Source organism: Procambarus clarkii, chromosome 52 (assembly GCF_040958095.1).
Source record: "Procambarus clarkii isolate CNS0578487 chromosome 52, FALCON_Pclarkii_2.0, whole genome shotgun sequence".
Classification (NCBI taxonomy): Eukaryota; Metazoa; Arthropoda; class Malacostraca; order Decapoda; family Cambaridae; genus Procambarus; species Procambarus clarkii.
The window spans coordinates 7173716-7183527 of record NC_091201.1 but is presented as its reverse complement, the minus strand read 5'-3'; the positions used below and the strand labels follow the sequence as shown (position 1 = coordinate 7183527).

At 42.5% G+C, this 9812-nt stretch overlaps 1 non-coding gene across 1 annotated transcript; it reads left to right on the top strand.

The window, feature by feature from the left end:
• The first annotated feature begins 9380 nt into the window (after positions 1–9380).
• Positions 9381–9525, top strand: LOC138352270 (small nucleolar RNA SNORA17). Its single transcript, XR_011222739.1, has one exon. It is a non-coding gene; the product is annotated as a small nucleolar RNA SNORA17 (small nucleolar RNA).
• Positions 9526–9812: the final 287 nt, after the last annotated feature.

Genomic DNA, 9812 nt, shown 5'->3' with positions numbered 1-9812 from the left:
AGGCTGAGAAGTGCGTTCTGGCTACTAGGTACGACATATATATATATATATATATATATATATATATATATATATATATATATATATATATATATATATATATATATATATAAATGGAAGTGTTCGTTTGTTCAAAATCGCTAATATCCGAAAGTTCTTCACCGATTGCTTTGAAATTTTCACACAATGTTCCATTCGCATCCGGCCAGTTTTATATATACATAGAATATAGATGTTACGTCTGTGACTGTAAAAAATTTTTTTTTTTCTGAAAAACTGTGTTTTTCATGCATTTTGTATGTAAGGGAAATCTTCGAAACCTCTTTACCAACTGCTTTGAAATTTTGATACAAAGTTGCATTATAATAGGCGAGAGTTTTTAGATACCTACTATATACATGCTTCACCTGTGACAGGAAAAAACATGCTTTTTTTAAAAACAGTGCCATCTGTAGGACGTAGGAGCAGTACATGCTTTAAACTCCGAAAGTTCTTCATCGAATGCTTGGAAATTTTGACACACCGTTCCATTTGAATACGTACATATTTTTATATACCTACTATTTAGATGACACACCTGTGGCAGGTAAAAACATGCTTCTTTAAAGCAGCGCCATCTGTTGCACGTAAGACCAACGCAAGCTATACAAAATATGTTACGATTCCATTTCATTGTTTCCGATTGCATTGATAAATTGAATTTTCATATATTTTCATTTATTTTAATTTTGATTTAATTATTTTGTGTGACATTGCGTTGGAATTGAGCTGTATTGTTTACCATACCGTTAATTTCGTGGGTATAGTTTATTTGTTTCTTTTTTCATTGTTTTTAATTTCGTTTTTTTTTATCTGTTCTTATTATTTTTCCATGCAATTGGTGGTAAAATTGAGCTGTGTCGATTGATCTGTGTTTGAATTGAAATATTTCGTTAGTGTTTTTTGTTTTTGTTTTGAAAACACGAAAATGGACAACACGTTTATTTCACAGCTGCAAATGTGCAACAAACAGCTGTGAATCCACCGGCTACAACGTTAACTGTTTTTTTCACGTTATGCCAAAATGACGTATTTGCGAAAACAATGTTATATTCGGAAGAGCCTACGTATTACACATGGAATACCAGTAGAAAATAATTTGAACAACGCAAACGAGGAGAGCGAGTCGATGGACAACCTGGCATATTCAAATAAACTATGATAGGCAGACTGTACACCGTGCATCCCAATCAGGATGAATGCTTTTTTCTTCGCATGCTGTTGGTAAATGTGCCCGGTCCAACGTCTATCCAGCAATTGAGATTTGTCAACAGTGTAACACGTGCCACTTCCCGTAGTTCATGTCAAACTCTGAATTTATTAGAGAACGACCGACACTGGGATGTATGCATTAATGACGCCTCCAACACGTCACATCCAAATAAAATTCGTGCATTGTTTACAATCATATTGACCACCTGCTCTCTGTTATCTTCAACAGAGTTATTGAAGAAATATATATTGTACATGGCTGAAGATATTATCCGTCGAATACGCAAAGGAAAATTCAAATATGAACATGGATTTTACAGCAAAAATCTGCAACGCAGCGTTTATAATGATTGAAGACTTGTGCTTAGAAATAGTGCACAAATTTTCTCAATTGGAAAATTTCTCAATTTTCAACTCAATTCTCAAATTTCTCAATCAATCAATTGGAAATTCCATCACCGAATCAATCTACTGCTGCTTCGTTCGATGTAGAATTGTGTTGTGAAGAAAATTACAACACAGGTGATCTGTTGTCGTATGTTTTATCAAATATTCCTAAGCTAACGCTTGAGCGAAAAGGCATTAACAATCAAATACTTCAAACTGTCAATAACGGTCTTGGAGAAATATTCTTAGATGCGCCAGGAGGAACTGTAAAACCTTCCTAATTAGATTGATTCTGGCAGCATTTCGATCCCAAAACGGCTTAACCTTAGCTCTTGCATCATCCGGAATTGCTGAAACATTGCTACCAGGTGGAAGAACTGCTACTTCGGCTGTGAAATCGCCATTGAACATGCAATTCATTGAAACTCCCACGTGCAACATTTCCAAAGCATCCGGCATGGGGAAAAGTATTGCAGAAATGTAAATTTATTGTTTGGGATGAATGCACAATGCCCCACAAAAAATCGCTCGAGGCTCTTGATCGATCATTACAAGATTTACGTGGAAACATCAGACCATTTGGGAACGCATTAATATTGCTTGCAGTAAATTTCAGGCCAATATTACTTGTAATTCCTCGATCGACACCAGCGGACGAAATAAATGCTTGCCTGAAATACTCTACTTTGCGGTGCCACGTAAAGACATTTAAATTAGCTACAAATATGCGTGTAGTTATGTAGCTACTGCAAAACGATCCATCAGCTGAGATATTCTCATATCAATTTCTGGAACTAGGGAACGTAAACGTGCCGGTTGATCTGACCTCACGACGAATTTCATTGCCTCATAACTTCTGCAATTTAGTGACGTCAAAAGAAGAATTGGTTGAAAAAGTATTTCCCAATATTCAGATCAATTATAAGAATCACGACTGGCTGAGTGAACGAGCTATTCTTGTGGCCAAGAACAAAACGTTTAAAACCTTAACAATATTATTCAGTCTAACATTCAAAGCGAGGCAGTCACATACAAGTTCGTCGACATTGTTTCGGAAGAAGATGAAGCAGTTAATTATCCAATAATTTTTTAATTCACTCGATCTGTCAGGGCTACCATCACACATACGGCAATTGAAAATCGGGTCCAATACATCAGAATATCTCATGCAATTCATATTTTTTCGTCTCTATCCTCTCTTGTCTTGTTGGTGTCCCAGATTCGAATAACCTTTGTATTATAATGGTCCATCTCTTTAGTAATTCATTGTCATGCTGGTAGCCCGTCCCATGGGGATTCCCCATCCCAACCGCACTCACTAACCCATCCCCCACTAATCTTCTGTCCTTAGCCATGCTGTTAATCCTTCCTAATTCGTGTGTGATCCGAGCACATTCCCTCTCCCAGTCCTCTCTTCCCTTCCTAATCTCTTCCTGAATATAGAGCATAAGCTCCTGTTTCTGCCTCTCTACTGCATCATGTATATGCTGAAATAACTCGTTGTGTGTATGTGCGTGTGTGCGTGTACTCACCTAATTGTGCTTGCGGGGGATGAGCTTTGGCTCTTTGGTCCCGCCTCTCAACTGTCAATCAATTGGCGTACAGATTCCTGAGCCTCCTGGGCTCTATCATAACTACATTTGAAACTCCGTGTGTGCGTGTGCGTGTGCGTGTACTCACCTAATTGTACTCACCTAGTTATGTTTGCGAGGGTTGAGCTCTGGCTCTTTGGTCCCGCCTCTCACCCGTCAATACACAGGTGTACAGATTCCTGAGCCTATGGGGCTCTATCATATCTACACTTGAAGCTGTGTATGGAGTCAGTCTCCACCACATCACTTCCTAATGCATTCCATTTCTCAACCACTCTGACACTAAAAAAGTTCTTTCTAATATCTCGGTGGCTCATTTGGGCACTCAGTTTCCACCTGTGTCCCCTTGTGCGTGTTCCCCTTGTGTTAAATAGACTGTCTTTATCTACCCTATCAATTCCCTTCAGAATCTTGAATGTGGTGATCATGTCCGCCCTAACTCTTCTGTCTTCCAGCGAAGTGAGGTTTAATTCCCGTAGTCTCTCCTCGTAGCTCATACCTCTTAGCTAGGGTACTAGTTTGGTGGCAAACCTTTGAACCTTTTCCAGTTTAGTCTTATCCTTGACTAGATATAGACTCCATGCTGGGGCTGCATACTCCAGGATTGGCCTGACATATGTGGTATAAAAAGTTCTGAATGATTCTTTACACAAGTTTCTGAATGCCGTGCATATGTTGGCCAGCCTGGCATATGCCGCTGATGTTATCCGCTTGATATGTGCTGCAGGAGACAGGTCTGGCGTGATATCAACCCCCAAGTCTTTTTCCTTCTCTGACTCCTGAAGAATTTCCTCTCCCAGATGATACCTTGTATCTGGCCTTCTGCTCCCTACACCTATCTTCATTACATTACATTTGGTTGGGTTAAACTCTAACAACCATTTGTTCGACCATTCATTTAGCTTGTCTAGGTCTTCTTAAAGCCTCAAACAGTCCTTTCCTGTTTTAATCCTTCTCATAATTTTAGCATCGTCCGCAAACATCGAGAGAAATGAATTGATACCCTCCGGGAGATCATTTACATATATCAGAAACAAGATAGGGCCGAGTACAGAGCCCTGTGGGACTCCACTGGTGACTTCACGCCAATCGGAGGTCTCACCCCTCACCGTAACTCTCTGCTTCCTATTGCTTAGATACTCCCTTATCCACTGGAGCACCTTACCAGCTACACCTGCCTGTCTCTCCAGCTTATGTACCAGCCTCTTATGCGGTACTGTGTCAAAGGCTTTCCGATAATCCAAGAAAATGCAGTCCGCCCAGCCCTCTCTTTCTTGCTTAATCTGTCACCTGATCGTAGAATTCTATCAAGCCTGTAAGGCAAGATTTACTCTCCCTGAACCCATGTTGGCGATTTGTCACGAAGTCCTTTCTCTCCAGATGTGTTACCAGTTTTTTTCTCACGATCTTCTCCATCACCTTGCATGGTATACATGTCAAGGACACTGGCCTGTAGTTCAGTGTCTCTTGCCTGTCGCCCTTTTTGTATATTGGGACCACATCCGCCGTCTTTCATATTTCTGGTAGGTCTCCCGTCTCCAGTGACTTACAATACACTATGGAGAGTGGCAAGCAAAGTGCCTCTGCACACTCTTTCAGTATCCATGGTGAGATCCCATCTGGGCCAACAGTCTTTCTAACATCCAGATCCAGCAGGTGTCTCTTGACCTCCTCTCTCGTAATTTCGAACTCTTCCAAGGCCGCCTGGTTTACCTACCTTTCTCCTAGCACAGTGACCTCACCTTGTTCTATTGTGAAGACCTCCTGGAACCTCTTGTTGAGTTCTTCACACACCTCTCTGTCATTCTCTGTATACCTGTCCTCTCCTGTTCGAAGTTTCAATACCTGTTCTTTCACTGTTGTTTTCCTTCTGATGTGACTGTGGAGTAGCTTTGGTACGGACTTGGCTTTGTTTACTATATCATTTTCAAAACTTTTCTCTGCTTCTCATTTCACCCTGACGTACTCATTCCTGGTTCTCTGGTATCTCTCTCTGCTTTCTGGTGTTCTGTTATTCCGGAAGTTCCTCCACGCCCTTTTGTTCAGTTTCTTCGCTTCCATACATGCCCTATTATACCATGGATTCTTCTGTTGCTTCTCGGATTTTTCCCTTTGGGCCGGGATGAACCTGTTTACTGCCTCCTGACACTTTTGGGTAACATAGTCCATCATACCCTGAACAGACTTATCTCTGAGGTCTGTGTCCCAAGGTATTTCACTTAGGAAACTTCTCATCTGTTCATAATTCCCCTTTCGGTATGCCAGCCTTTTGATTCCCAGTTCTTTTTTGGGGGAGATAAGTCCTAGCTCTACCAGGTACTCAAAGTTCAGTACACTGTGGTCACTCATTCCCAAGGGCGCTTCCATCTTAACTTCCCTTATATCCCACTCATTTAGGGTTAATATCAAATCAAGCATTGCTGGTTCATCTTCTCCTCTCATTCTTGTTGGTTCTTTGATGTGCTGGCTTAGAAAGTTTCTTGTTGCCACGTCCAGCAGCTTAGCTCTCCATGTTTCTGGTCTTCCATGCGGGTCTCTGTTCTTCCAATCTATCTTCCCATGGTTGAAGTCTCCCATAATTAGTAGTCCAGATCCATTCCTGCTAGCAACAGAAGCTGCTCTTTCTATTATGTTAATGGTGGCCATGTTGTTTCTATCATATTCCTGTCTAGGTCTTCTGTCATTTGGTGGTGGATTATATATGACTACGACTATGTTTTTTTTCCCTCCATTTGTTACAGTACCTGCTATGTAGTCACTGAAACCTTCACAGCCCTGAATATCCATCTCCTCAAAATCCCAGCCTTTTCTTACCAGCAGAGCTACACCACTCCCACCTCTTCCTTCCCTCTCTTTCCTCATAACATAATAGTCCTGTGGGAACACTGCGTTTGTTATCGTTTTTGTGAGCTTTGTTTCTGTGAGGGCTATTATGTCTGAGTTCTCCTCTAGTACCCATTCTCCAAGCTCATTTGCTTTATTTGTAATTCCACCAAATGTGTGTGTGTGTGTGTGTGTGTGTGTGTGTGTGTGTGTGTGTGTGTGTGTGTGTGTGTGTGTGTGTGTGTGTGTGTGTGTCTGTGTGTGTGTGTGTGTGTGTGTGTGTGTGTGGTGTGTGTGTGTGTGTGTGTGTGTACTCACCTATATGTACTCACCTATATGTGCTTGCAGGATCGAGCATTGACTCTTGGATCCCGCCTTTCTAGCTATCGGTTGTTTACAGCAATGACTCCTGTCCCATTTCCCTATCATACCTAGTTTTAAAAGTATGAATAGTATTTGCTTCCACAACCTGTTCCCCAAGTGCATTCCATTTTTCTACTACTCTCACGCTAAAAGAAAACTTCCTAACATCTCTGTGACTCATCTGAGTTTCCAGTTTCCACCCATGTCCCCTCGTTCTGTTATTATTACGTGTGAACATTTCATCTATTTCCACTTTGTCAATTCCCCTGAGTATTTTATATGTCCCTATCATATCTCCTCTCTCCCTTCTTTTCTCTAGTGTCGTAAGGTTCAGTTCCTTCAGCCGCTCTTCATATCCCATCCCTCGTAGCTCTGGGACAAGCCTCGTCGCAAACCTCTGAACCTTCTCCAGTTTCTTTATGTGTTTCTTCAGGTGGGGGCTCCATGATGGCGCGGCATACTCTAAGACGGGTCTCCCGTAGGCAGTGTAAAGCGCCCTAAAAGCTTCCTCATTTAGGTTTCTGAATGAAGTTCTAATTTTCGCCAGTGTAGAGTACGCTGCTGTCGTTATCCTATTTATATGTGCCTCAGGAGTTAGATTAGGTGTCACATCCACTCCCAGGTCTCTTTCTCGAATCGTTACAGGTAGGCTGTTCCCCTTCATTGTGTACTGTCCCTTTGGTCTCCTGTCACCTGATCCCATTTCCATAACTTTACATTCCACCAAATGCGGAATGTGTGTGTGTGTGTGTGTGTGTGTGGTGTGTGTGTGTGTGTGTGTGTGTGTGTGTGTGTGTGTGTGTGTGTGTGTGTGTGTGTGTGTGTGTGTGTGTGTGTGTGTGTGTGTGTGTGTGTGTGTGTGTGTGTGTGTGTCTTCACCTATTTGTTGTGTCTTCAGGATCGAGCATTGACTCTTGGATCCCGCCTTTCGAGCATCGGTTGTTTACAGCATTGACTCCGGTCCCATTTCCCTATCATACCTGGTTTTAAAATTATGAATAGTATTTGCTTCCACAACCTGTTCCTTAAGTGCATTCCATTTTTCCACTACTCTCACGCTAAAAGAATACTTCCTAACATCTCTGTGGCTCATCTGAGTTTCCAGCTACCACACATGTCCCCTCGTTCTGTTACTATTCCGTGTGAACATTTCGTCTCTGTCCACTCTCTCAATCCCCCTGAGTTTTTTATACGTTCCTATCATGTCCCCCCTCTCCCTTCTTGTTTCCAGTGTCGTAAGGCACAGTTCCTTCAGGCGCTCCTCATACCCCATTCCTCGTAACTCTGGGATGAGTCTCATTGCAAACCTCTGAACCTTTTCCAGTTTCCTTAAAGGCTTCTTCAGATGGGGACTCCATGATGAGGCGCCATACTCTAAGACTGGCCTCACGTAGGCAGTGTAAAGCGCCCTAAAGGCCTCCTTACTTAGGTTTCTGAATGATGTTCTATCTTTTGCCAGTGTCGAGTACGCTGCTGTCGTTATCCTATTTATATGGGCTTCAGGAGACAGATTAGGTGTTACGTCCACCCCCAGGTCTCTTTCTCGCGTCGTCACAGGTAGGCAGTTCCCCTTCATTGTGTACTGTCCCTTTGGTCTCCGATCACCTAGTCCCATTTCCATAACTTTACATTTGCTCGTGTTGAATTCCTGTAGCCATTTCTCTGGTCATCTCTGCAACCTGTTCAGGTCCTCTTGGAGGATCCTGTAATCCTCATATGTCACAACTCTTCTCATCAACTTTGCGTCATCCGCGAACATCGACATGTAGGACTCTTCTCCTGTAAACATGTCGTTAACATATATTAGAAATAGAATTGGACCCAGCACCGATCTTTGAGGTACTGTTAGAAATTCGTTACTGTTTGCCAGTCTGACTTCTCGCCCCTTACCGTAACTCTTTGGCTCCTTCCTGTTAGGTAGTTCCTTATCCATGCTAGGGCCTTTCCCCCCACCCCTACTTGCCTTTCGAATTTGAACAGCAGTCTCATGTGTGGTACTGTATCAAAGGCTTTTTGGCAGTCCAGAAATATGCAGTCTTCCCAACCATCTATGTCCTTTCTTCGTTATTTTATCTTAGAATTCCAAAAGGTTAGTTAGGCACAATTTCTTTTTCCAGAACCCATGTTGATATTTGTTCACAAACCTAACGTACTCCAAGTGTGCAACCAGTTGTAGCCTAATTATCCTTTCAAGTACTTTACAGGGGATGCTTGTCAGTGATACAAGTCTATTGTTAAGTGCCTCCTCCCTATCACCTTTCTTGAAAATCGGTACGACATTTGCCTTCTTCCAGCAACTGGGCAATTCTCCCGACATAAGTGACTCATTAAAGACCATTGCCAGAGGCACGCTGAGGGCCTGCGCTGCTTCGTTTAGTATCCACGGTGATACTTTGTCTGGTCCAACTGCTTTATTTGCATCCAGTGTTGTCAACTGTTTCATTACCTCCTCTGCTGTCACCTCTATATCTGATAGTCTTTCATCTAGGGTAATCGCTTCTAACAATGGGAGCTGTGTGTGTGTGTGTGTGTGTGTGTGTGTGTGTGTGTGTGTGTGTGTGTGTGTGTGTGTGTGTATATCCCTTAAGAAACTTCTCAGATTATAATTTCCCTTTCGGTATGCCAGCCTTTTGTTTCCTAGTTCTTTTCGGGAGGAGATAGATCCTAGCTCTACCAGGTACTCGAAGATCAATACACTGTGATCACTCCTTCCCAAGGTTGCTTCCAACCTAACTTCCCTCATATCCCACTCATTTAGGGTAAATATCAAATCAAGCATTGCTGGTTCATCTTCTACACTCATTCTTGTTGGTCCCTTGGTGTGTTGGCTTAGAAAGTTTCTTGTTGCCACGTCCAGCAGCTTAGCTCTCCATGTATCTGGTCCTCCATGTGGGTCTCCGTTCTCCCAATCTATCTTCCCCCGTGGTTGAAGTCTCCCATGATTAGTAATCCAGATAAAATCCTGCTGGCGCTAGAAGCTGCTCTCTCTATTATGTTAATGGTGGCCAGAGAGGAAATAGATGAAATGTTCACACGTAATACTAACAGAACGAGGGAACATGGGTGGAAGAGTGTGTGTGTGTGTGTGTGTGTGTACTCACCTAATTGTACTCACCTAATTGTGCTTGCGGGGGTTGAGCTCTGGCTCTTTGGTCCCGCCTCTCAACCGTCAATCAACTGGTGTACAGATTCCTGAGCCTACTAGGCTCTATCATATCTACATTTGAAACTGTGTATGGAGTCAGCCTCCACCACATCACTTCCTAGTGCATTCCATTTACTAACTACTCTGACACTGAAAAAGTTCTTTCTAATGTCTCTGTGGCTCATTTGGGTACTCAGCTTCCACCTGTGTCCCCTTGTTCGCGTCCCTTCAGTGTTGAATAGTTCATCCTT